The sequence below is a fragment of the Mixophyes fleayi genome, chromosome 3 (assembly GCF_038048845.1).
Source record: "Mixophyes fleayi isolate aMixFle1 chromosome 3, aMixFle1.hap1, whole genome shotgun sequence".
NCBI lineage: Eukaryota > Metazoa > Chordata > Amphibia > Anura > Limnodynastidae > Mixophyes > Mixophyes fleayi.
Window position 1 is genome coordinate 311,878,438 of NC_134404.1, and position 27,796 is coordinate 311,906,233.

The 27,796-nt window shown below is 40.3% G+C and overlaps 1 long non-coding RNA gene across 3 annotated transcripts; it reads right to left on the reverse strand.

Moving 5' to 3' along the window:
• Positions 1 to 13,366: 13,366 nt before the first annotated feature.
• Positions 13,367 to 27,791, reverse strand: LOC142144798 (uncharacterized). 3 transcript variants are annotated; one of them, XR_012689786.1, is made up of 3 exons: positions 27,722 to 27,791; positions 18,390 to 18,526; positions 13,367 to 14,698 (listed from the first exon to the last, which is right to left on the reverse strand). It is a non-coding gene; the product is annotated as an uncharacterized LOC142144798 (long non-coding RNA). The 3 variants fall into 3 exon arrangements; XR_012689788.1 differs by lacking the exon at positions 27,722 to 27,791 and adding an exon at positions 27,227 to 27,421; XR_012689787.1 differs by lacking the exon at positions 27,722 to 27,791 and adding an exon at positions 24,472 to 24,508.
• Between the last annotated feature and the right edge of the window lie 5 nt (positions 27,792 to 27,796).

Genomic DNA, 27,796 nt, shown 5'->3' on the forward strand with positions numbered 1-27,796 from the left:
AATGTGTAAAATGTTCAGTACAAGCAAACTATCTAAAAATATCTGCAGTTTATTTAAAATAAAAAAATTAAAAATTAAATTATAACAATCTGTATTTACATTTAGTATCTACTGTATAATGCCAGTAACATATACAATATATGTACATTGTAATTACTAAAAAATATACATTTATTTAGAAAAAATTGTAATTGTACCGTTTTCAGTTCAGCACATTTTTTTTATTCAGAGGAAGGGGGGACTCGCGGGAGGGGGCGGGGATCACTACCACTGGGGGGGATCACAGGGGAGGTGGCACTGCTGCAAGAGGGGGGGTCGCGGGTGTCATGCATGCCAACGGTGGGGGCGGGAAGCAGTGTGACTTGCTATCGAGATATCACGTGTCACAGTGCTCCCTCCTCCGGATAGTAGGACTGCTCTGCTGGGGGTGCATTTAAAGGAGCTGCATGTATGTTTAAAGTAAGTTGCCAATTTGATATTCTACTCCTCTCCTCTGGGTTTAAACCCATTTCACTGGAATATAATTATTAATTTATTTTAATGTAAAATTAATTTTGCAGCAACAAAATAAATTGAGAGAAACATAATCACACACATAATCACATTTTGTCATTCAAATTATTAGGGATTTTTACATAATGGATTTAGAGTAGCTACGGTATTACACAAAATAGATTTTGTCCAAGGCTTATCTAAATCAATCTTAGCAACCAATTAAAAACTAAGCTCAACAAGAGTTTCCAGTGTCATATTCATTTACATGCGTTTTCTATGGGGAACAAGTTCCCTCTTTTTTCTGCTTGCCTAATTTTTTGCATAAAGACACGTAAAAAATAGTTCCTTTCAATTGGGTGATTCTTAGGGCACAGTTATTGGACCTTTTGGTCAGTGCCCGTAGTGTGCCAGTATGCCGGTATGACATACCGGTACTTATCACTTTCCCAATCTGCAGGTACAAAGTTTCTCCTGAATCTGGAGCCCTAACAATGTTTGTTTTCAGTGTGAGATGAGGGGGAAGGCGGGTTTAGTACTTTCAGTTAGGTTGATTGGCTGCTATTAAATTGCCCTTAGTCTCTCTCGGTCTGTGTGTGTGTGTATGTTGGGGGATTTAGATTGTAAGCTCTAATGGGGCAGGGACTGATCATCATCAGCAGCAGCAGCTATTTATATAGCGCCACTAATTCCGCAGCGCTGTACAGAGAACTCACATCAATTCCTGCCCCATTGGAGCTTACAGTCTAAATTCCCTAACATATACACACACAGACAGAGAGATAGAGAGAGACCTCTCAGTGCAGCCAGACCCTAACCCAGTGGATTCCAAACTTGTTTAGTTCAAGGCACCCTTAGGGTCTCCAAAAAATTTTCAAGGCACCCCTAAGCCAAAATAATTACCAAGTAGTCCCCCACCTTGCTTATCACTGGCCCTGGCCGAGGCACCCCTGTGAGATCTCCAAGGCACCCCAGCCTAAGTCCAAATATGCAATTCTTTGGAAATAATAGAGGGACAGTTATACCTGTATCTCATACAACAACAACCACCACCTTACGACCAAAAGCACCCAACCACAGGGCAACTGCAGAGCAGGTGCCAGGAGGTAGCAGAAGAGTCTTCACATTAGGGCAAACGGAGTCAGTCCTGGCTCCCATCTGGAAGAGCCTACGAGGGGAATAATATACTCTATGCAAAATATAAAGCTGAATCTTCCAGTACCTAATACATGAGGTGGCCTCTTTCTCGCTACCCAACATACAACACCAATACTCTTCATCCAGAGGTATCAGATCCACCTCCAACCCAACTCTTAGTTGCCCCAAGTCATCAGCAGCGATAACAAAGAGATAACACATTAGCCTATAACAAAGAGATAGTTTTGACAGAACCCATCTGTCTAAGAAGGAGCGTAAGAGTGGCTGGGCTGAACTGAATAGTAAGGCCCCCAAACTAGGAGATAAAGGTGTGCAACTGCAAGTAGCTATAAAGTAAGCAGTTTGGGAGGGGAAAATCCAACTGCAGCTGTGCAAAGGATCTCAGGGTGAGTAAAGAGGCGTCTCAGATTAATCAAGATGAATGTCCCTGGCATAAAACCAGTGCTAAGGTGCATAGCCAGAAATTTAGCCAGTATTTTAACATCCGTTGTTTAAAGAGAAAAAGTCCAATAGGACTCAGGCAGCAATGGATTGTTGCCTGGCTTGGAAAAAAAACCTACTATCAAAGCCTCTGACATGGATGGCATTAGAGAGGTCACCACCAAAAGACTATTAAAGGTAGTTAGAAGCGTGGGGATAAAAAAGTCATCAATTATTTTTTTTTATACAACTTCACTGGCAACCCATCCACACCTGGTGACTTGTTACAGGGGAATGACGAGATCCAGCTCCTCCACCTTAAAGGGGGCCTCAAGACACTGAAAGGAGTCAGAAGGGGGTGAATATCTTGCCCCAGAGCCGTACAAATTGCTATAATAATTACGGAAAATGTCAGCAATCTGCTCACTTTGGAAATAGGTGGCAGGTGGCACCCTGACAATCTAAATGGCAGAGATGGTAGTATGTTGCAGTTCCATCCTAGCCAAGTAAGCAATAAGACTACCAGTCTTGTCTCTTTTGTCAGCCCATGCTTTTTGAGCATGGAGCCAGTGTAGGCGATTGAAGGTTGCAAGAGTGTAAAGGTTAGTTCGCTGAAGATCACAAAAGGCTTGCTCCAACCTAGTCTCTTCCTCCCTGTAAAATGGCTTGCATCACACCACTTGTTGGATAAGGGTACCCCTAAGGAAAGCCTTGAAGGCATCCCAAAGGAGAGGCGGATGGACTTTGTTTACATTTGTACCAAAGAAACCTTACCAATCCACCACCAAATCACTCCCCATACCCATGAGGGTAAGCCAGAATGGGTTAAATTTCCAGAATCTGATTCCGGTCCGCGGGGTAAGTGCGACAACAAGTAGTATAGGTGAGTGGTCAGAGGTGGCCCTAAGGAGATAGCTCACCTCTCCAACCAGGAGTGTCTGCCTTTGTGAAACTAAAGCAAGGTCAATTCGGGAGAATGTGTGGTGTGACATAGAATGACAGGAGCAATGCTGAAGATGTGAAAATTGTACCCTCCAGACTTCCACCAACCCCAGGTCCATCACCAACTTAGCAAATGGGGAAGGGCCCTGGTCAACCAGCAAAGGTATCTCCCTCCACCTATCAAAGCCAGCATCCATAACGTTATTGAAATCTCCCATACACAATAGCGGAGCATGTGTGGAGAGAACTATGAATTTGTCTGGCTTCTTAAGCACTTCAGAATTGAAAGGTGGAGGGACATAGATGGCTAAAAGTGTAATGGGAGAATTATCCACCAGGAAACTGAGAAATACGTAACAGCCATAGGGTTCTAGCTGTACCTGCTCCAAGACAAAATGCAAATTTTTCTTACAAGTACTGATATCCCCCAAAAGTTAGTGAATGCACAGTGTGATAAGTCCATCATACCCAGGGCTTCTCAAGAGCCAGGATTCAGCTTACCATAAGATGAGTATCAACCAGGCACACTATGTCAGAGTTATATTTTTTAATCTGAATTAGAAACAGAGACCTTTTTACACAATCATTAAGGCCCTTCACATTCCAATAGAGCAGACGGGGCCCCCCAGCCCCTCCCCTATTCACAGTCATCAGACAGGGAACAAAAATAAATCCTACAGGTAATCCCGACCAGTCACCCCCAACCAAACAGAAGAACATAGAACGTTAAAGTACAAGGAGATAAAAGGACTTCAGTTCAGGGCAATATAATTCCCAATAGGACACATGAGTAATCCTGCACAAGTAAGGCAAAACATACAACCTAATCCAAACATAGCATAGAGCTAGTTCCAACCACTAATTCCTGGTCACAAATATGAGAGTATGAACACAGAGACCAACAATATTGTACCACATATATATGATTAAAAAAGAAATAAAACATACAGAAATAAACATCAGGAAAATAAAACTTATCATCAAATATATCACAAAATAAAGAATAAGAAGAGAAATATATCCAATAAAAGATACTGAGACATTACATAACATCCTAACCCCTAAGAAATCCGACCCCCTCCCCATAACCCTAAAAAAAAACACTGGTATAACCACAACCCTAACAGTGCCAACCAAGAACTAACTGAGGGCTACCTACCACCAGCTTGTAGCAAGGAACTCTCCCAAAATATAGCCTCTACACATTACGTAATGGACAAAAAAGGGAAATTTACGATACATATTATTTCAGCCTAGAAAAGAAGACGTGAATTAACAGTGTGAAGACCGAACAACCATAAGAAAAGATTCTCTATCTCGCCTGGGCCCCACTAGCTGCCTGCTGTCCAGCCAATCCACCATTTCCCTGGGTGTGGAAAAATTGGGAACGACCATCCACCATTACTCAAAGTCGTACAGGGAACAACACTGCATAGGGGAGTTGTAAGTCCTGAAGACTCTGTTTTATTTGAGTAAATTGGGCCTCAATCGCTAAGTCAGGAAAAACTGATACTGTATGATTTTCATATTTGAGGGGCCCTTGTGTCCTGGCAAGTCGAAGAACAGTGTCCCAGTCTCTATAGTGGAGCAGTTTATCTATAAATGTACGAGTCAAAGTCCCCGGCTGAGATGGAATGTGATTTCAAACCCAAATTGAGGGATAATGACTTCCTTCCCAAACACTTGTATAAGCCAAGGCTCCAAAAATGTTTCGGAGTAAGAACCATCTGCTCACTCAGGCAGACCCTCAAAGCGAATATTATTTTGTCTAAGTTGTCCCTCCAAGTCGGACATTTTTTGTTTACACATATTGACATGAGTTGCCAACTCTACAAACTCGCCTTTCATGGGGGTAACATCTTCTATTGCAGATATGTGGTGCACAGCCTCACTGACCCGTTCCCTCAATTTTTGCAGATCTTGCCAGATAAGGAGAAGTCAGACTACACCTCTCCAATCTGGTCAGTGACCTGCTTCTTAGAGGAACTTGTAGCATGGAGAACCTGCTGAATGGAGTTAAAGTACTCAGTAGGCAAAGAAGATGTGTCAATTGAGGCTGTAGATGACTTTGTAGAGCCATGAGCGTTCGCAGAGTTCAGAACAGAGGTGTAGGCATATTTTTCCAGCTTTGCAGCCACAGAGACAGCATTGGTTGTGCCCATGGAGGCAGTTGTAAATATAGCCCCCAAGGAAATGTTAGGTGCACAAACATCCAGGAGTCAGCCAGGCAATTCTCAAGCCCAGACAAATGGAGATTGGAGCAAGTCTCTGCACCAAGTGCTTACTGAAGGTGAGGGCAGTATGAATAAATGAAGGCCCACTGGAGAGACAGAGGAAATATCCCACAGCTCCACAAGCTGGCAGGTATAAGGAATATGCAGGATCCTTATGGTGGAACACATAAGCCAACAGATAATATTCACACAATCCACTTGCAGTTGTGGGGGACCATCTCTGGGCGGTGGTGGCACCCCTCAATACAGCACAGCTTGAGAGCCCAAATGTCCAGCACAATGGGGGGGAGACAATTGGGTAATAGACAGTCTGCCTGCCCAAGATGTCATGATCAGGGCATGGGCCAAACGCTAGCATCTGATATTTTTTAATGACTTACCCAACCTATATAAAATAGTCTCTGTCTGACACTGGTTGCCAGATCATTAGTTGTTTTGGTCCTGGCACACAAAAGAGTCTTCCTTCTATCTGTTGTTACCAATATTCTAGTTCTTGCTTCCCTCTGCCATCTGAGACTTATTTTGCATGATCACATTTCTAAACTGGATTGCCTGACCCTACTCTGTTGATTATACTGACTCTGGCTTTTTAACTTGTTCTGATCAGATGCTGGGTTGTCTAGTCATGGATCTGGCTCATCCCTACATGTGAAAGGAAAAATGACTGTCGCACCAGATAAGTATATTTCAAAATAAGTCAAACAGTGACTCCTTATTATTGTATATATGACATTTTAAGGAGGTGTTACCAGAATACACAAAGTAATATATGTAGAAGAACAGAAGAAGTGTGTATATAATACTGGTGCACCAGTATTATATACACACTTCTTCTGTTCTTCTACAATCATCCCTACATGTGTTGCACTTCTGCAGCTACGTCACTCTCCCCTTACTGTACTGTACTCTGCCCAGCCTTCGCTTCTAAAAGCTGTGGTTACTTTACAATAATGCAAGATGGTTTTATTACCCTAATTTGAAGATGAATAGGTAATTTGTTACTCTTATAGTATGACTTCCATGTACTATACATTATACTAGCAATCTGTCTATAAAGGGATTGGTCTAATGGGTCTTATGACCTGTTACTCCAGCTACTCTGCAGGGGCTCCTTCTGACAACGGTCCTGCTAAGTCTCTGCTCTCACAAACTGATGGCTCCTATATCCCCTGAGCTGCTCTGAAAGTCCTGCATTTCTATACTGTTCTATATGGTGAACATGCCATATAGAACACATAAAAAGATAAGTATATGTAAAAATTACTATATATAAGCAAACCTTATTTATCTGCCAAGTGGGTAAGATCTGGGGTATTTTACTCTTTATGTGGAGATATCCTCATTTACTGCCCAAAATAAAACCCTTATAAAATGGATACTGTTATAATTTAATTACATACATATGTAATGGCAAAGTGATTAAGATGTATATAAGGACAGCTGTCTTCTATAAGATCCAGAGACAACCATTTGAATGTTACTAATACTGCTGAACTTACACACAAGGTATAATACTACAATACATGAATAAAAAAATACATAAATAAAAAATTATAAACAAACAAGTAATATTAACATTGTCTTCTATGTCAAATCAATGACAATACTTAAGGCTCTATTGAAACTTTATTTTATCATAATCATTTAAGTTTGTTTTACTGTGAATTATTTACCAACACATTCTTTGAAGGGTGTCAAAAATACACTGACATCTGCTAGTAAAAGTGATGTTAAAGTCACTTGCAGCAAAACAGATGAGCCTCTCTGCAGACATGTCCAGGCAATGGACAGACCAATGCCAGGGGTCATTTATTTTTGGCTGCCACTGTCTCCAAGTGCTGCAGGAAGCTGTGAGCAGTCCATGTGACAGGCCCCAAGATGTTCTATTCATGTTAGGTTATGTTGTATTCAACGAACACCTCTGTAAAACTTATTTTCCAGTCAATTACAAGTCTACTTTTGTCCTAAAATAATGAACATTTCAAAATATGTTAAAATGAATGGGACCTTAAAGGTCCTTTTATTTGTTTAAGTTTTATATACAATTGTATATAATGTTACAATACAAATGTTTAGAGCTCTGAAATTATAATGGTAACAGTGACATGTTTATTGTTTCCTAGGCCTTTGTATAAACAGTTTATATCATACACCTCATCCTAGAGACACAAAATTCCTCCAACACTAAACAAAATGTCAAGACTAAGGGGTAAATGTAGCAAGCTGCGGGTTTGAAAAAGTGTAGATGTTGCCTATAGCAACCAAGCAGATTCTAGTTATCATTGATTTTGTACATTCCACAAAATGATAACTAGAACCTGATTGGTTCATATAGGCAACATCTACACTTCTTCAAACCTTCTACACTTCTACAGTCTTCATATAGTGAAACTTATGTATAATATAAACACAGAGATATAAATGTCAAAAATACACGTTTTTCAGTATACACCTGTCACCAGGGGAGGGCTGGCAAATTTTAGCCCGGGGGAAGGCTCTACTAAGCAGCTTATTTTAATGGGAACAAAATAACGGTGGCACAGTGACACAACCCAAGATAGCTGACTATGGGACTGGCCCGGGAGGCAAGTGCCCCCCTAATTTTTTTAAATTCTCTAAGGAGGACTCTAAGCACTAATATTGAGGTGAAAGGATCCCTTCTATGCTACCTGGGGTATGTTGGGAGAGATTTATATTAGTAGGCATCTTATTTAAAAGGCTGAAAGAGCTGGAGGTGAAGGCTTGTGAGTAACAGAGCCCAACAAATTCACCTCTTTAGTTTATACCTTTATATTCGGTGTACGGTGGGCAGGGGCGGGCTGGGCCGGGGGGGCATCGGTCCCCCGGGCCGCTCAGAGTGTCCGCTGTTCGGACCGGCCGCCCTCCCCCCCGTGGATGCAATATTACCTTAATATTGCATCCACGGACATGCGATGCGGCCGCGTCTGCGCACAGGCGACCGCATCACATGTCACGCGATGCCCCCCGGGCTGCATGATGCCAGCCCGCGCCTGTCGGTGGGGCCAGTTCAATATTACATTAATACACTTTTCTCTAAGATTCCATATTATACTTACTGTAGCATATCTACAGAAGAACCTTTGTCCAATCACTGGCTACTTGGTAGTGCTACTAGCAAGGACTGTGATGGGAATTTAGAGAATTACTTGTTAGTGGTGACAAACCATATACTTCATGGTTATTTCTAACAGGGAGGTGTGACAGGATGGACCACCTATGCCACCCTGTATGTTTTATCGCTTGGGGACTGGTTGGGCTTGCCTTGCCACCGTCCCTTTTCTTTATCCCAAATGCACCCTCTAACCGCAGTAGGAGGAGCTTAAGCTACTTCCACAACTGGACTCCTTTGCGGCATCCAGAACCGCGTCCTTCTGGGTAAATGTCGCTGCTAGTGTACCCTCTCACTGGGCACCTGGGCTAGTACACCTAACCTCTTCCTGTAGATCAGGGTTGCTGTGGATGGTTCCTCCCTGGCCTATCACCTGGCCAGAGCTGGTGGGTAGTGGGCAGAGCGGTGGTACTAGACGCTGGGTCGAAATCTCAGAACAGCCGGATAACAAATTAGTCTTGGGTCTAATCTGCAGGTCACAGGCATTACAGCAGAGAAGTAGTCGTCAAACAGGCTTTTGAAGCAAATGATGTTTATTAGCTCAAGTGTCCTAATAAGGACAGTTCCCACTAGTGTATTGTACTAGTGATCAGAAGGTCAAATGGAACAATAATGTAATACATGGTCAAACAGACCACTTTTTATACAGATTTACACAGATACCCTGGAGGTAATCCAGCCTTCTGCCACTCTAGCCAATCCAGGTGCTTCATGCAGCCTGTGCATACCTCTATTTCTATTGAATATTCACCATCAGGATATAACATTTCTATAATCCTGATTGAACTTGCAAAATTCACATTCATCTGTGATCACTTGCATCCTGAGTCTTACAAACCTAGGGAGGGTACCAGCAAGTCAAACGACCTCCTCCTGTTCTTTCAGGCTAGACAAACTTGTTGGTCACTTCACATGAAAAGACTTAATTAACATGAGATTACCTGTCTCCAGACAGTTGCAAGACCCAAACATGACATCTGTCTCTAAAGTCAATACATTTCCGTGCCAAACACATACCAATATAGAAAGATAAGTACATTTGCAATGATATACATTGGCGCACCGCACTAATAATTAAAATGTATTTATACAACAAGTTATTTATAAGTGATCCAGCCACAGGAGGGATTGAAGAATATTCCTATTTTTATGTGTTACCTGTTTGTAGCTATAGATTTAGTTCCAGTTGATTACACATTTGTGAGGGTTGTAGCTTTTTTTATTCCAATATACTCTGAAAAATACTGTGTGAGATTCCCAAGAGCAGGCACTGAAATTATCTAAAATTAATTCATAAGTGAAGGAACCTGAACCTCAGCACCATCTTGTGGAAATTTCACAGAGCCAGAAGAAAGTTACGTCAAACTAACAGAGGATATATATATCTACAGGAGAGTGCAAATATCTACAACTTAAAGGATAAATCCACTCAAAACGGAATATTCAGTCTTAGATGGAATATTATGAAACCTTATCCCAAGAGACCTGTTGAAGTCTGAGATTCACATAATCGAGCAAGTTCTTGACACTGTTCAGCCCTCTCCTGCTCACTCCTGCTGACAATGTGTTTATTTGTGGACAACAAGCTGTCTGTAGGAAAAAACAGCAGTATTGCTTGTAATGATGATGAGTTATGCCCAAGGCGTATCTTAGAAACATCTTACAAAGCAATTTATCTTATTTTCTATATAATTTTCATGAATTCAACATGTTTTTTGTATGATTATAATATTCTTGGACAATTAGAAATACTTGTCTAATATAAGCTGATAGAGAATATTGATGTATAAGGTTTGTTTAAAATCCTCAAGGAAAACTATTTCTTTGTTGATCCAAAATAGAAAAAAAATACATTTTGTATTTGTTACAGTTACTGTTTGATTACCTGCTGGCATTTTTATTTACTGTACTGTAATATTTTCCTTCACAGTTGTAGGACCTGCATTAAAAATTGGTGCTGCGGCTACAGGCAATAGATGACAATAATAAACTATAGCTCCCAATCTCATCTGTACAATTCCAATCAGGACTGCAACTACTGTGCAATCCTAGGTAGACATAGATACAAGGCTGCAAAGAAAGAATATAAGAATAACAGCATCAACTAACATAACTTTGCCTCACAGACCTCACGAGAGTAATTTCTTAACCACAAAATATAAGGATGCGCATGGCCTTTGCTTTAGTAGGTGAAACTAAGTACGGTGGCTTAGTGGTTAGCGCTTATGCCTCACAGCACTGGGGTCAAGAGTTTGATTCCTGACCATGGCCTTATCTGTGTGGACTTTGTATGTTCTCGTGTGTTTGTGTGGGTTTCCTCCGGGTGCTTTGGTTTCCTCCCACACTCCAAAACATACTGGTAGGTTAATTGGCTGCTATTAATTTGACCTTAGTCTCACTCAGTTTGTGTGTATGTTGGGGAATTTAGACTGTAAGCTCCAATGGGACAGGGACTGATGTGAATGAGTTCTCTGTACAGCGCTGCAGAATTAGTGGCGCTATATAAATAGCTGATGATGATGATGATGATGAACTGTGCTTTTCTCTGCATGGTGCTTACATAGAAGGACAATTACATCACACTTTTTAGGCTGGCTCCATATAATTGCAATGTGCCTACTTTTTGCAGGTACACAGTTCTGTGTCACCTTAGGATCATTACTACAATAATAACAACTTTAAAAAATTTCCCTAAAATACTGTTTATTAAAGTCTTATTTGTGTTTTAACTTAATCATCAGTGAGGGGACACATGAATGACATATCTGCATAGTTATGTATTTAATAAATGGGTATTTGTGCACTTATGAATGATCTTAACCGAACAAAATGCACCTTGCTGACACAAAAGCCATTCAATTGGAAGTATAGGGTGACTCACAATTACTGGCACCTTCTGATCACTAATTAGCCCCATACTCCACCCATGTGTCAATTTGTGCACCGATTTATTCCATGGAAGATTGGGTCATCTGTAGTTCTATGTAAAAAAAAATACTTTCTGTTTTCTTTCCTATAGTTTCTGTTCCTGTGCCTGGATTTGTGAAAAGTCCACCCGAAGACCGCAAGGGCAAACCCAGAATTTCTAGAGGGAGGTTGATTTCATCATCATCATCATCATCATCATCGGCTATTTATACAGCACCACTAATTCCGCAGTACTGTGCAAACTGAATTCACTCACATCAGTTCCTGCCCCAATGGAGCTTATAGTCTAATTTGTAGTGTGGGAGGAAACTGGAGCACTCGGAAGAAACCCACGCAAACACAGGGAGAACATACAAACTCCTCACAGATAAGGCCATGTTCGGAATTGAACTTATGACTCCAGTGCTGTGAGGCAGAACTGCTAACCACTAAGCCACCGCATTGGCCACGATATCTAAGCAAAGCAAATAAAATTTAAATGAAAACTTGCTGAGTCAAATTGTTTTACTGTAAATAATAAGAGCTGCTTACATATCAAGTCTTGTTTATACACACATTATAAGATAATTATCTAATAACAACTGGTAATTAATATTAGTGACCACTTATAGAAGCAGCTACTGAGGATTAGTCAAACCTCCAACCATGTACAGGAGGGAAACCGTGAAACAGACATATCTGTAACGTGGCTCCCACCCAGGCGCACCACACCCGAGAGGGAGCCATGTGATTGGCCCCTGCCAGCTGTCACAGTGTGAAAGCGGAACACCGTCGGAACAGGAAACAAGCGGTGTTATCTCATTCGTAGAACCAAAGCTCATTTTATAGCAGTGCAAATCTCAAACATGGAGCCGTTCATAGTGCTACAACGCTACGTAAAAATCTACACGCAGAATATACAGAGCAAGGGGGCATGGGAAATGCACCTGTCCATGTATAACAGTTGCTGAACATTACACAACAGATATTGTGCGTTATATAAATAAATGATGATGATGATGATGATGTTCTCTATTTGGCCAGGAGCTCTGCCTATGCTTTGGAAGAGATCTATGAAGCCTTATGGAGAAGGACAGATAAGCTCATTTGTTTATATCTTAGAAGGCATCATAGGCAACGGCACAGCTGAAAAAAGTGCAGACAGCAACCAAATTCCACTTCCTGGCTAATTAGTTGGGAGTTCTTGCTGCAGTTAATAAACTGGGGCCTGATTCATTAAGGATCTTAACTTGAGAAACTTCTTATTTCAGTCTCCTGGACAAAACCATGTTACAACGCAAGGGGTGCAAATTAGTATTCTGTTTTGCACATAAGTTAAATACTGACTGTTTCATGTAGCACACAAATATCAACATTAAATTTCAGTGTTCAAATAAGCTATCAAGTATTTGTGTGCTACATGAAAAAACAGTCAGTATTTAGCTTATGTGCAAAACAGAATACTAATTTGCACCCCTTGCATTGTAACATGGTTTTGTCCAGGAGATTGAAATAAGAAGTTTCTCAAGTTAAGATCCTTAATGAATCAGGCCCCTAGATTTCTTAAAAGTGTTATACTAAGTGATGATATATAAGGATAATAATAATAAAAAAAGTGTATATTTTTGGCAATATTTAGCACCTGGAAGGAAAAAATACTGCATCTCTGACCAATTTACTTTTTCTCCTGTGTTATTTTTCTTTTTTGGCAGATTGAGGTATTTTGTCTTTTCATTCTCTTTTGATACACTTGGAGCTGTAACTATGAAAAGGCCACTGTTGTTATTAATGTGATACTTGTGAATGACAAAAAGGTTACATACGTCAATGGAAAGAGGCATAGATATAAAACATTTTGACATTTTAGCTGTGGGATTTTCAATGGGCAGCTGGCTGAGCAAAGAAAATGTAAATAGTTGTCTATTTTTACCATTTCTGAGAAAGCCTCTCAGTCTCGGTCCAAGCAATACAACACACAATGATATAAAAGATATCATGCTAATGTACTCCTGTCACTTGCAGCGAATGTAGTTTTACAGCTTAAGTAGGATAGACGTTTCATCAGAGCTTTAACCCTCAGGACTAGTTCACACCTATCTGCTTTTATTGCGCTTTGTACATGTTTATAAATACATGAAAAGTGCATTAAAATACAACAGTCAGTTGATGGTGTCAATCCCACCAATGCATTCCACGATTTTAACTCTTATTTAAAATTTTACAGTATGCACTATTTCTCAGCATGCTACCAATACAATAGATCGTACTGGTAAAAAAGAACAATACATGAAAAATGCAAGACTTAAGATTGGTCTAAAGCACATATTAATGTAGCTTATATACGTTTTTATCCATGTTTCACAGCACGTGTGCATGAACACATGACATAAATGGCACATCTATAGAAACATGTCATTTAAAATACACCAAGAGATGCATGACACACACACATACAGAACTATACATTATGGTAGTAAATACTTATGAAAATGGTAAAGGCAAAAAAGTATCAACAAGTTGCTTTGTATTGAACAGCATGTTGTTCTATTTATAAATGTACAAGGTTCAAGAACTGTTTAGTAATAGCAATATTTATAAAATGTCTGTTACATGTAGAGAACAATGTATACTCTTTAATGAGACAAAACATAATATACACGTCTCTTACAACATTGTATTTTAATTGAAACCCCCAGCATTATTCAGTAACCTACCACTGTCATGCCCCCTGACATCATTTTCCAAGAGTAAAACAATATCCAACATGTTAAGCCCTGAAGGTTAACTTCTTCAACTCTTAAAAGGAGAGTTACATATAATATATATGTATAATATGTATGCATCGCACAGTACAGTAGCAAGTCTTTTTTATTATTAAATGTACTACAAAGGAAGATAATTAGATTAATTTTATATAGTACAAATGTAACAAAAGCTGTGAATGTTTCTTTAAATGCAAAAGAGTACACAGCTTTTATAATTATTTGTATGCGAATAAAGTTATATAAATGACTATATATATATATATATATATATATATATATATATATACTGTTATGTTCATCTTTTCGCTACCAATAAATATTGTCTGCTGCGACCATTGTGGTTCCAACGCACATAGGTTTTACTTGTTAGTAAGTATATTAAAAAGCAGAGTTTGGTAAGCATAAGCATGCGCCTGTCAGCACTGACACAAGCTTCTGTGAGAACGTTCTGGGGTTCAAAAATCAGAGCGCAACAATTTATACACTATACAGTTGTAAAAGTAGTTACATCACAGAGATATAACAGTTACAGTTGTAAGGTCTTCATTCATAGGTCAAAGGTTCTTGCACTCTGAGGTACTCGACGTGGCATTGGTGAATTCCTCTGGTCATTGTTCTTCAAACTGCCAGGTGTCCTTTCCTCTTGAGATCTGGGTCAGTTGGAAAGAAAGAGAAGACATAGCTCTTAAACCTAGGATCAAACACAGATGCCAAAATGGAATGATCCGATTTCAAGATGTTGATAACTCTTGGATACTGGCGAAGCGAATAAAGTACTTAATCTACAAGTCCAACATAATTAGCGAAATTGCTTTGTTTCATTTCCTCCTTCAATTTCTTTTGCTGCTTTTCAAAAAGTCTAATTAGGGGAATCACTTGACTCAAGCTAACAGTGTCTGCACTCTCTTCACAGGTGACTACTTCGAGTGGTTTCAGCACTTTGCACAACATGGAAAGTATTCTCCACTGCGCTGCCTAAAGTACATTCCCCCTAAATTCTACTCTTCTTGCAGTTGCTGCATTCTCCTACATGCTGTTGCAGAATCCCGAAAATGACCCTATATATTTCGGGACACAGACAGCATCTCCTGCACGTCATTGTCATTTTTTAAAAAGTTCTGTACCACCAAGTTGATTGTGTGAGCAAAACAGGAAATGTGATGGAATTTCCCCCACTGTAATGCTCTAACAATATTGGTACATGGCGTTATCAGAAATGACATATCCTCATGAGAGTCCAAGCAGGATAAATCATGTTGCAATGACATCTTTTAGTTTTTCAAACAGATTGTCAGCGGTATTACCTCTGACCTGCGCCTTGTCTCGTCTCTGATAACCACCTATCACTCCCGCCTTCAAGACTTCTCCCCACTTATGGAATTCCCTATCACGCTCAATCAGACTTTCCCACAGCCTTCAAATCTTTAGATGCTCTTTGAAAACCCATCTCTTTTTTAGAGGTGACCTTATCCTTGATAACACTATTCATACTAATGCACACACACAACTATCCCAATCTCCACTATGAGCCACACTTACTCCTCTTGTTTCAGCTGTGCCCTCTTCCCTTTAGGATGTAAGCTCTCTAATGAGCAGGGTCCTCCGTACCCTTTGTTTTCATGTCTCCATTCATTTTGTCTGCCTTGTCTGTTCTTGTTTTACGTATGTCTTGTTTTATGTATGTCCTTGTCTTCCCTAGTGTACGGCGCTTTGGAGCCTTACAAATATACAATAATAATAATATGCATCTAAGTGAAGCAGATGATACACAGAGTAGCCTGCCTCTGACAAATGTGATGTTCTTGGGTACATGCTGCTGCTGTCCCTGCTGGTGAAGGCGAATGACCAACCCAGTGGGCTGTCTTAATCATATAATCTTTAGTTTGCCCAGTTCCGCTTGTCCACACATCTATGGTTAAGTGTACAGTGGGTAGAATGGCATTTTGTAGCCCAATAATTACATTTTTACGAACCTTCTGGTCGAGGTTAGTAATAGCTTGTCTAGCAAAATGGTGTCGTGATGGAATTTGTTAACGGGGTTAGATGACCTCAACTAACTGTCTAAAACCAGCTGTCTTAATAGTGGATATTGGTCGCAGATCTAATACTAGCATAGTTGCCATGGCGCCTGTTATCCGCTTTGCGACTGGGTGACAGCTGTCATACTTGCGCCTTCTTGCAAAGGATTGTTTAACAGTCAATTGTTGAAAACTACTAGTAGTCTTCTTCTTGGTCTGCTTCTGGGTTGAAGATCCAACCCCAGCAGCAAGAGCAGCAGCAGTGGGCCTAACGCTCAAGGATTCTTCTGAGGAGTCCTGGATAGGGGAAGAGTCATTTTGCCTTAGAAACTTGGATGCAGGACTAACTCCGATCACTTGTGAGGATATTGATGATGAAGGTGTTGGGGGTGTAGATTACAGGTGCTGGAATATAGCTGAGAGAAGGGAGGTAGCTGATGCTGGACTGCTAGTTGTTATTTTTTAGCATAAGTTTCTGATTTTCACAAAAGCTTTCCATGAACTTGCTTCAAATGGCATAACATGGATGAGGTTCCTAGATGGTTAAGGTCCCTACCTCTACTGACTGTGGCTTTACAATGCTACAAATGGCTAGACAACTGTTGTCAGGATTTGGGTAAAAATAATTCCACACATAAGAGGTGGATTTTTTGGTCTTATACCCAGGTATGACAATGGTCTTCTTCTTATCACTGGCAAGAACTGCTGCAGTCTTTGTTTGAAAGTGTATGAAAATAATATTGTGACCTCTGAGGTGGTCAAAATTGACTGCAAATGACTTGAAATTAGTGCTATAGAGGTTTATAATAATATAGGGGGGAAGGGAGGGGAAGCGAAATTATGTGCTCTTAGCAAAAAAAAAAAAAAAAGGGATTTTAGAAAGAAATAGGGAACCAAAACACATAAGAGCGGTTTTGCCAAGCAAAAATACGAAGTTAATACAGATCCAAAACCAAAACCAGAACACGGGGGTCAGTGAACATGTCTACTTCCAAAGTAATAATAACTTAATATGTTGTGTTTCCCAGAGCTTATAATCACTTTATGCTGTATGCATCCTCATTATAACTACTTGAATTCTCCTCCAAAGGAAAGTGTAGATTAATGAAGTATGAAGCCATAGACCAAGCATATCGAACTTGTGGCCCTTGCCTTGTGTAATTTCTTTGTTACAGCCACTACTTGCTTAAAGTTCTTAAATGTCCTACATGACACAGCAGAATGTATTGTCTGTCATCGTCCAAGTTCTATTCACAGACTATAAATTCTGCAAAATGCAAATTTGGAAATACAGTATCAATGGCTTTCCATGGAATGGTGAAGCAGAGTGGAACTTGAAGATTGTATCACCATAACTTCAACTGTTCTGCCACAAAGCTTGACTCATGTGAAGTATTGCTGCAATTTAATCTCTATTGCTTAGATGATACGAAATTAGCATAGAACACTTTTCATTAGGACCGCATTATACCTTTGTTTAATGATGCTCCTGTGCAATGTAGAGCCTGCCAGTGCATGTCTGTGCTAACATTTTTATCCCGTACTTACATGCTGCACAAATCTCCCCCTTCCAAGTGCTCATCGCTAAAATAAGTCACTCAGATTTTATTCCCTTCATACTGTTGGCTAGGGGTGAGTACTTCACCTGGAGTCTGAGGATAGCATGGTTATATGTTGGTGGTATGAGGCTATTTAAAGGATTGACATGGTGCTATATATGATGGTGGCATAGAACAGCATGTGGTGTTGGCAAAGAGCTGTATATAGTCTTGCAATGGAGCTATTTATAGAGTGTAGAGTATATGTAAAGATTTGGCATATCACTATGCAGTCATGTAGTCTAGAGAATATTAGCATGTCTTGCATTATAAGCTCTCAAGTGCATATGGATATGGGTATATAGTATTTAGATTTTATCCAGAATGGAACAGTCCTACTTTTTACACAAATACATTAATATTTTCTCTAAGTAATTCTGTTTCTATAGACCAGTATATGGTTCTATATATGTGGGTAAATGCAGAGTTACCTCTATTGCTCTGTGCATATAATGTAGTTCTGTATTTGAATTTGCTATTGTTACGATTTCAAGTGAATTCAGGACACGGCAATAGCAGCAGAAAAACCAATTGTCCTTAATTAGGCAAAATATGTGAAGAAGGATTGAGTTTGTGAAATATGCAGATTTCAGGTAGCAGAATAAACAGGTATACTTCAATACACAAATGTGATCAGGTGTGATGAATGGCAGGAATAGTCCACAGAAGCAACAGGTTCCAAGCAATCACAAATACAGTTTTAATGCAGGAGTATTTTTAGTTACCCAATTGCCAGGAGGCACGAGGCTCCAGACTAAGGAGGCAGGAATCAGGATTCCAGATTGCTAGAGGCACGAGGCAGTCCAGGGAAGCAGACAGACTAGCTGAGTCCAGTAGCCAGGCAGAGGTCAGGGCAACAAGACTGGAACAGGGATAAACAAGACACAAACAGCAGTCAGATATAGACGATGCACTGCACAGAACACAGATTGAGGCAGGTACATGAAGCTGTGAGACAGGTGCAGTACTAATCAGGTAAGGAGATTAACTCCTACAGGCAAGGTATAAAGTTCAGGGGCAAAACAAGGTACAAAATCGAGGTACTGCAGCCACACACAAAATACAGGCAGCATCCTAAGTTATATTATGAACAACTGTGCATTGACACTTCTGTTGTTCCTTATGCTGGTCATATTTAATGATACATTTTCTATATCTGTGGAGCTTCTCAGTGCCACTGTTGTAACATATGAATATAGGTTTGAGTTTCTATTTTAATGCATGCAAATCAAATCACCTTCAGTTCATTCTCCCCAGTAACGAGCATGAGCTATTTGCACTCATCTCACCCTATAACCTGCCCCCTCCACCCTGTTCTATCCCATAAGTCTCCTATACTTCTCCCCCACTTTCCTGGCTCTCTTTCTCACTTCAGTTATCAAGGTCTGTTATTTTTATCTACACATGGACAACTACATACAGACTATGAGTGTGTGGTGAACCTTCTTCTCACAATTCCTGTCTCATGAATATATGGTACAAGTCTCTATCATGACCTTTTTCAGTTTGCATGTCGTACTTTTATCTGCAAACCAGTATTCTAGTCTATAGCCCTCATTCAGATGTTTGCCTCAATTTTGCTCCTTCTCTGGCACTAACAATCTGGTAGAGTAAGCTGACTTTTTACAAAGTGTAAGGGATCTTTAAACCAGTCAAGATAAGGCAGTCCATAGTCGACAAGGAGTCATACTTTAAAATTTTCGTTATCATATTTCTTTTGTCAATTGCAGAATATTCTTAAAAAAAATTCCACAATTCTTTTTTTTTATTTAACAGTATGATTCACATCAGTCAAGCTTGCAGTATTTTGGATATTGAAGCTTTACTTATAGATATACTTTAATGCACCTACTCTTCTACATTCACTGGCTGGACTATGCTAGCAGCAGGGACAGCATTCCACTGTTAAGGGATAACAGATACCTCAATTAAATGTACTCTGTCAATCAAGATGATAGGAGGATACTTTTTTTGACTTATGGCTTTCCCACTAACTTTCAGTCAAGTCATGGGGCAAGTACTCAACCTTATACAGCCCACACTTTCTGTTTTAGCTACAATATATAAACGTATTTACTATGTTTAACTTGTCTGCTCTGTCCACTGTCTCTATCCTTTTTAACTGGTATGTCACATGGAACTGGAAGTGTGCAAATAATACCTGTCTGCCCTCCGGAGAGATTTTGAAAAGGAGATAATGACACGTTGGAGGACAGCTAAGGAAAATGACCAGATGCATGTTTAAAAGGTACTTAACTTGCTATTAAAAAAAAAATCTATGTGGGATTGCTTCTTTAATCATGTGTGATAAACCTTTCACAATATAAAATGTTAAGGCTATGGTCTAGTGTAGAGGGTGTACTTAGCATGTATAGAGAGATTGCATAAACTATGTCAAACATATGTATTCCTTGTGATATCACACAATTAAGTAAAATTATTTCTGAGATTATAATACGTCATCTCTCATGTTCATTTCTTGTATTCCCAAAACCATTAATTTTGCTAGTTTGCAATCTACCAACTTCCTTTTAGTCCTATTGTCTAATGACCCTATAAGCACAAATCCTTTAGTTAAGAAACATTGCTTAATGCGTAACCCCTCCAGCCACTCGTTTTCCAAACTCAGCAGTGCATTTTCTTCTTGTCCATTAGCGGCTAATGTGTAAGATCCAATTAAGGCTTCAAGAAATAAGGCAACAATTAGTGACTAGAGCAGACAGATACTTTATGCTTTGTAGTAACACAATGATTAATAATTGGTATAAATCATCAGCCTACATTACATAAATGGAATCAATACACAAGAAATGGGCAATTTGTAATACGATCTATTTAAAAATAAGGAAAACTGAAAATTAGTGAAAAGCTGGCAGTAGTAAAAGAGATGTATTTGAGCTGTTTGATCATCTAGTTTATGCTTTTTATATATATATATATATATATATATATATATATATATATACATATACACACATATACAAGTGTTATTTGAGTTATATAGTTCAGAGACCCCCCCTTCATGTGGAATGAAAGTTTATGCTCCAGAAGGATGAATCCACCTAGAAATGATTCTGAAGTTAGTTTATATTGTGTTATTGTAAACAGCGGCTTGGTTAGGTAAATAATATTAGCAGTTTCCTCTGCATAGGCCGACGTTGAAATAGAATCAGTTGGTTTATCAAATAATTGCATATCTCTTTGCACGTTAAACCAAAAAGCTTTAATTGCTTCCAGCAGCTCTTCTTTATTTTCAGGCTGAGCCATCTCTAATTAGAACATGTTAAAATCAGGCACACTATAATAAAAATGGAAAAAACATATAAAGAATTATTAGGAATAAGAACACAAGAATAACAAATCAGTACATCTACATTGTACTGCTGCTCTTTCAAAGTGGGCTTGATTTATAGGGCGTCGAATCAAGGGGTGGGGTACAGAATAATGATAATGATTATTATTCCGACAAGTCTTACCCCCGACGTCTTCACACCGAAGGGTTCCTTCCTGACGAGGCTCCAGGATGACTGATGTGCCAAGCGACTGGAAGCAATCGCGATGAATGAAGAAGCCGACGCGACTTGATGACGTCGCTGCCAACCACGATGCCCGCATACTTACATTACCGCCTTAACAGCACCGATTACAGCGTCACGGTTGGCAGGGACGTCATCAAGTCACTCCGGCTTCTTCATTCATCGCGATTGCTTCCAGTCACCTGGAGACTCGTCGGGAAGGAGCCCTTTAGTGTGAAGACGTCAGGGTAAGTCTTGCCGGGGTAGTCAGCATCAATATACTGACTACCACCGGAATCAGGATACTGTATTAGTATACTACAAGATTGATGTATTCAGAGAAAAGATATGACACTTATCGTTATCAACTTTATGACGATAACTGTCATTGAAATACATATAAAAACGAAATATTTAGAAATAAATTACATTTTGAGAAAACTTAACCCCCTCAACCTCATCCCCCTGAAAGCATGACCAGCACCAAGAATACCATCGGGGAATCAGGCATACACAAATATTCACCTTTCATCCCTACAGGGCAAACCGGCCTCGTGCTGAATAGCACTGGTGCTATCCCCTCCTATGTGGTGCAGTGTAATGTGTCAAAAGACAGTTACAAATTACTTAAGCTTGTGGAACTAGAAGTCCCAGCAAGCCCTTGCAGTCATGGAACATGGAGTTCCACAAAACTAAGTAATAGGAAATAAACAAACAGACTGATTTCAAATGCCATTTATTAAAAATAAAAACTCCCCAAGCCCTCGCTGAACATTTTATTACACAGTTCAATCCAAAGGTAATCTTCTTCCTGTAGTAGTCCTAGGGGATGTTCATCCAAAGCTAAGTAAAATAATAAACCAGAGAGATGAATACAACTGCTCCTTACGGAGCCTTGCCGCTATATAACATAGAAGGGAATGGTACTTTAATATAGTCTTATGTTATGCTTATGACACATCCATATGCCAGAATCCATACACCAGTACAAGACTGTGGCACTACATGTCACACCACACAAACAGTTAACATGAAATACATATATTAGGATGTTCTTAATGTCTATACTCTACATGCTTTTTACGCCTCTATCCTCCCCCCTTTCCACCCTTCAAATTGTAGGATGTCAAAAAGTGTGATCTGTATTCGAACCTGAATTGCATGCACTTGCGTTCACTGGCGTAAAGTCAGTTTGTGAGCCTGCGTAGAGCAATTTCACACAAAATATGGCACGCAACGAAACCTACGTCTAAGGACGAATCAGGCCCAAAATATTTAAGCTGGAAAATAATACATTGAAAGAATGGATGCACGCTAAATAATCATTATCAGAGCATCAGCTGATTGTCTCTATAGAAATATCTTTTGTACACACGTTAAATAACAAAATCCAGATCCGAAATATAACCTGTTTATACTAAATTTACTGTAAAAATTCATATGACCACAAAATCTTTTTACATTGATAACAGCAAGTCGAAATCACATTGTAACACTCACAGGGCCTGAGTCATGAATGGGAACAAAGCAAAAAAAGGAGTAAATTTGCTCCTGGACAAAGCATGTTACAATGCAGGGGTGCAAATTAGTTTATTATTTTGCATGTAAGGAAAATACTGGCTTTTTCATGTAGCACACAAATACACGATATCTTTATTTTACACTGAAGTTTAAAGTTGATCTATACCATGCTGTACCCCAACTGTAAATCTGTCCCCATATTTTAAATTTATCTCCCCCTCCAATGCAACATGGTTTTGCCAAGGTGCAAATTTACTCCTCTTTGCTTTGCTCTCCTTAATGACTCAGGCCCACATTGTGCATTCTCCAATAGAATAAACCACAGCACTGTAGTAGCACAGGAAACAGATCTTATCCTGTTCAGCTTGGTCAGAACTCTGTTATCACTTTTTAACTTGTTGCATTCTGCTGTTTGTGTTACTATTTAGATAAGTGCTGATGCTGTGTTAATCTCTAGGACTACGTCACATGCAGGTATTATGTTCCTTTGGTGTTCAAAATGGAAGTACCCCCAAAATAAATCCACTTACTTATAATCTGACACAATATATTTTATATTACTTCTTTAACAAGACTTTACATTTATCCATTAGGCTATGTGCTTACTAGATAAAATGAGTGCCATGGCCAGGGGAGGGCTGGCACATTTCAGCCTGGGGGGCAATACTCGACTCAGCAGCCTATTTTAAAGGAAAAAAATGCAGGTGGCCCAGTGACCCAGCCCAAGGTAGCCCCCTATGGGGCCGGCCCAGGGGACAGATGCCCATGACCACCACAAGATGGGTACAGCTATAACGGCTCTCTGCAAAGAGAGATCACTGATCTGTACATGCACAGACATACTCACTAGGACAATGTTGATGCTGCAGACTGCATCTGAGGTAAATTGTTCTATAGCAACCAAACATTAGCTTCCATTGACCAATATGCAATAAATCAATCAACGTTACTTTCTGATTGATTACCAATGGCTTACGGCTAGAGATGAGCGGGCTCGGATATCTGAAATCCGAGCCCACCCGAACGTTGCCGATCCGAGCCGGATCCGAGACAGATCCGGGTATTCCCGCCAATTGCAAAACTGAAACCGAGGCTCTGAGTCATAATCCCGCTGTCGGATCTCGCGATACTCGGATCCTATAAATTCCCCGCTAGCCGCTGCCATCTTCACTTGGGCATTGATCAGGGTAGAGGGAGGTTGTGTTAGGTGGTCCTCTGTCCTGCTATATCTCGTGCTGTGCTGGGGAAATAACAATGCCCTTAGAAGGACACAGCACAGCACAGCACAGCACAGCACAGCAAAAAATAATTATAAAAAAAAGAAATTAAAAAAAAAATATCCAAAAACAATCCTGCAGTATAAGTCCATTGGTACTGCAATATTACAAAGTTCACTGATTCTGCAGAATAGACTGGGAATTAGTGGAAATGATTGTTATTGAGGTTAATAATAGCGTAGGAGTGAAAATAAACCAAAAAACTTGATTTTAACACTTTTTATGTTTTTTTCAAAATAAATCTGAATCCAAAACCTTAAATCCGAACCAAAACCTTTCGTCAGGTGTTTTGCGAAACAAATCCAAACCCAAAACCTCAAGCAAATCTGAATCCAAAACACAAAACACGAGACACCAAAAGTGGCCGGTGCATATTCCTACTCACGGCACATTTACACTTAGTAAACTAAATCAATGGGTGCTTTAAGCGTGACTGTTTTTTTCTAGACACCACCAAGGTATACTTTGTGGTTCTTGCTTTGATATAAATCCACCTTATAAACTGGAAAATCTTTGATAGGGGCAGGGAATCCGGTACAAAGCATATTTGCCTACTTTTCAATTTTGTCTTCCAGGAGGTCCAGGGGCATGTGGGGACAGGGCTCAGTGAATCACATCACTAAGCTCCGCCGCCTAAAGGAGGAGCGTCACTATTTTTGCCTTATGTCAGCAGGGGGTGGGGGTGGAGCCACGATGATGCGTGAATAACATCACTAAGCCCCGCCCCTTCCATTTAACTTTCCAAACTGGCCGGGATCCTGGAGGATGCTCCCGGACTTCCGCGAGGGCAGGGACTGATGTGAGTGAGTTTTCTCTACAACGCTGCGGAACTAGTGGCGCTATATAAATAAATGGTGATGATGATGTATTCAGAGTTGGATATCCTTCCAGATCTGAATGAATAGCAGATGTGTCCCCTTGACAACAGACACACTCTTTGACACTTACGTCTAACTTGCGAACATGTACAAAAGCATTTATTTTATATGTTAAAAACGCAATTGCTATGAAGCATCATTTAAACTTGAATTAACTATGTAATATAGCAGGAACAACTTCCTTACATGTGTAAAAAAAAAATTATCTGCTACTTAAACCTCTTGACCACCCACAAATAACACCTCTTTTTCAGCCGCATCAGAGACTGCGTCCCAGTCTGAATCCAAATGCAAATGCAAGTCCCGACCACGCCCATACTGTACATTGCCAAGGTTAGAACAGCCCTTCTCTCCCGTGATGCTTTTTCAGGAGCTGTAAGTGCCAAAAAGTTGCAAGTCTGAATAGCCGCAGTTGCATACATTCCCCTTCTGAGCATGCACAGTATGAACAAACACAAAGATTTACTACGCAAATGGGCATACGTCTCACTCTGAATCAGGCCCCAAGTCTTTAGCCATTTTATTTGGAGACTAAATCCAAGTCTAATGTGATAGGCCCACACTTTCAACCATGGGGCCTCTGGGAACACAATTTTTTTCACAGTTCACTATAGTAAGTATATTGGTAGTCCTCGTTCTAGAGACGGCTTCAGGGTGACCCTGTGAAGCCTACCATCTTATTTTGCATTGAAAATGCATTGTGATCCATGGGACAGTAGGGCAGTCTGACAGCTCATAACTCGGCCACCTGAGGGCCACAAATTCTTATCACAGGTCCCCAAATACATGTGTGCTAAGTTTGGTGCCCTTTGCCCTAAAGAAAACACTGGTGAGGGGACATGTAAGTATAATTTCTAATCATTTGAATTCCCTGCATGCTAAGGACAAGTGGAACTTGTCATTAGCACTTTTGAGGCATATTATCATCATCATCATCATTTATATAGCGCCACTAATTCCGCAGCGCTGTACAGAGAACTCACTCACATCAGTCCCTCCCCCCATTGGAGCTTACCTAACACACACAGACAGAGAGAGAAAGAGACTAGGGTCAATGTTGATAGCAGCCAATTAACCTACCAGTATATTTTTGGAGTTTGGGAGGAAACCGGAGCACCCGGAGGAAACCCACGCAAACACAGGGAGAACAGACAAACTCCACACAGATAAGGTCATGGTCGGGAATTGAACTCATGACCCCAGTGCTGTGAGGCAGAAGTGCTAACCTCTAGGCCAGGTATATGTGCAGACTCATCCCCAGCACAGAGAGGTTAAGACAGTCCAACAAACGGCCCTATAGCTGCATGGAGCCCTCTGAGGTCTGACCTCTCTAGAAGGAATAGCCTCACCCAAGCAAACTACTTATAAAATACATATGAAGAGTCAGGAATAATGATGCCCGTACAAAGAAGGACAGCCTTTAAAGTAGTTGGTGCAGGCATCATGGTCAAACATGTGTAACATTTTATGAGTAAAAGATATTTACATAATACATGCACTATGCTTATACTGTGATAATCTGTAAGTAATATTAGTTCATGCATTAGTGGCCTCATCTAATGAGGATGATGGTAGTTTAGAACTTATAAGGAGGATGCTTGTGGTTTTTTTTATATGAATAATTGAGAGGTGGAGGTAATGGAGTGAGGGTACATGACAGCAAATGTACAGAGTTTTTGAGGGTGCTGGGCCATGTGGAAATACAACTCAAAATTGCTTCTGCCAGTGTACAGTATACTAATTAGTGCCAAAGAGCTGACTTCACTAGTTATTCCAATAGATCATTTATGTGATCATATAAATACATACGGCCTGTATACTGCAAAGGGCACATTAGTACATGATGACTTCATACATCTACATTATCGGGCTGACTGGCCATCTGGAACTTCTCCAAAAGCCAAAAAGCTGCTTCCTTATCATATACAATGGACATATTCACACCAAGTCCTGCTGCTGGCCAATGATTTATCCCTGGCTCAATTAAAGCCACTTCCAAACAGGGACGTATTTGAGGAAAGGCATACATTGGAAAACAGTATTTGTGCTGCACGTAATTCCATTGTAACCCTAATGATTGGCATTGGCCCCACCACAATTTAACAAAATAATTGTCATTCTATGAAAGCATTAATGTGGGGTGGGATATGTTTTGCTTAGAGGGTCTGTGTCAAATAGCCAATAACACTTGAGATGTCTTATAAAACAGTGTAGTTTCATGGCTTTATAGACCTTCAGTAACTGAGAGAAGGGGGTGGGGTAGGTCCAAAAGAAGCTGGGAGGTATACAGAAATAAAACCTAATGAACAAACATCCTTGATAATAAGGAATCTTGAGAAAAAGAAAGGTATCTCTGAGATAACTTATGTACAAGACATACGCACACCCTCAAATATGTTCTTATTGACATAAATAACTTGTGTGACCAGCCTAGCCTTACCCATCAAGGCCATAAAGAGACATAAAGGCAGATGCACTGTAGTCAGACACGTCACTCATGTCTCCACAAGGGAGGAGGAGCGTGGACACTGCCTTGTTCTCTGCCCACAGCCCCGGGGAAGGAGGACGCATGTTTTGCTTTGTAATTCTTGAGCAACTTTATTCAGTATCTGACAGCAGGTGTCTGCCCACAAGATGCCTATTATTTGGGTTGTGGGGTATATGCCCATCGTCTGCTGCCTGTAGCACCATCACGTACATACAATCTCAATAAATCAGCGTGTTCGGCCTCACTAGGTTCTAGCTATTGTGCATTCTGCTACGTGCAATAAATGAGATATTGCAGTGAAATCCACACGTCCATGTATGTGGCACCCTGCCTGCCCCTGTGCCAGCTCGCCCACCCCGCGCTGCTAGAGCAGATTACCCGCCAGTTTGTTGTCACAGGGCGTCGGTGCAGGGGTTAATGAGCGCTCACTTCCTGATCTCTAAGGTTTACACG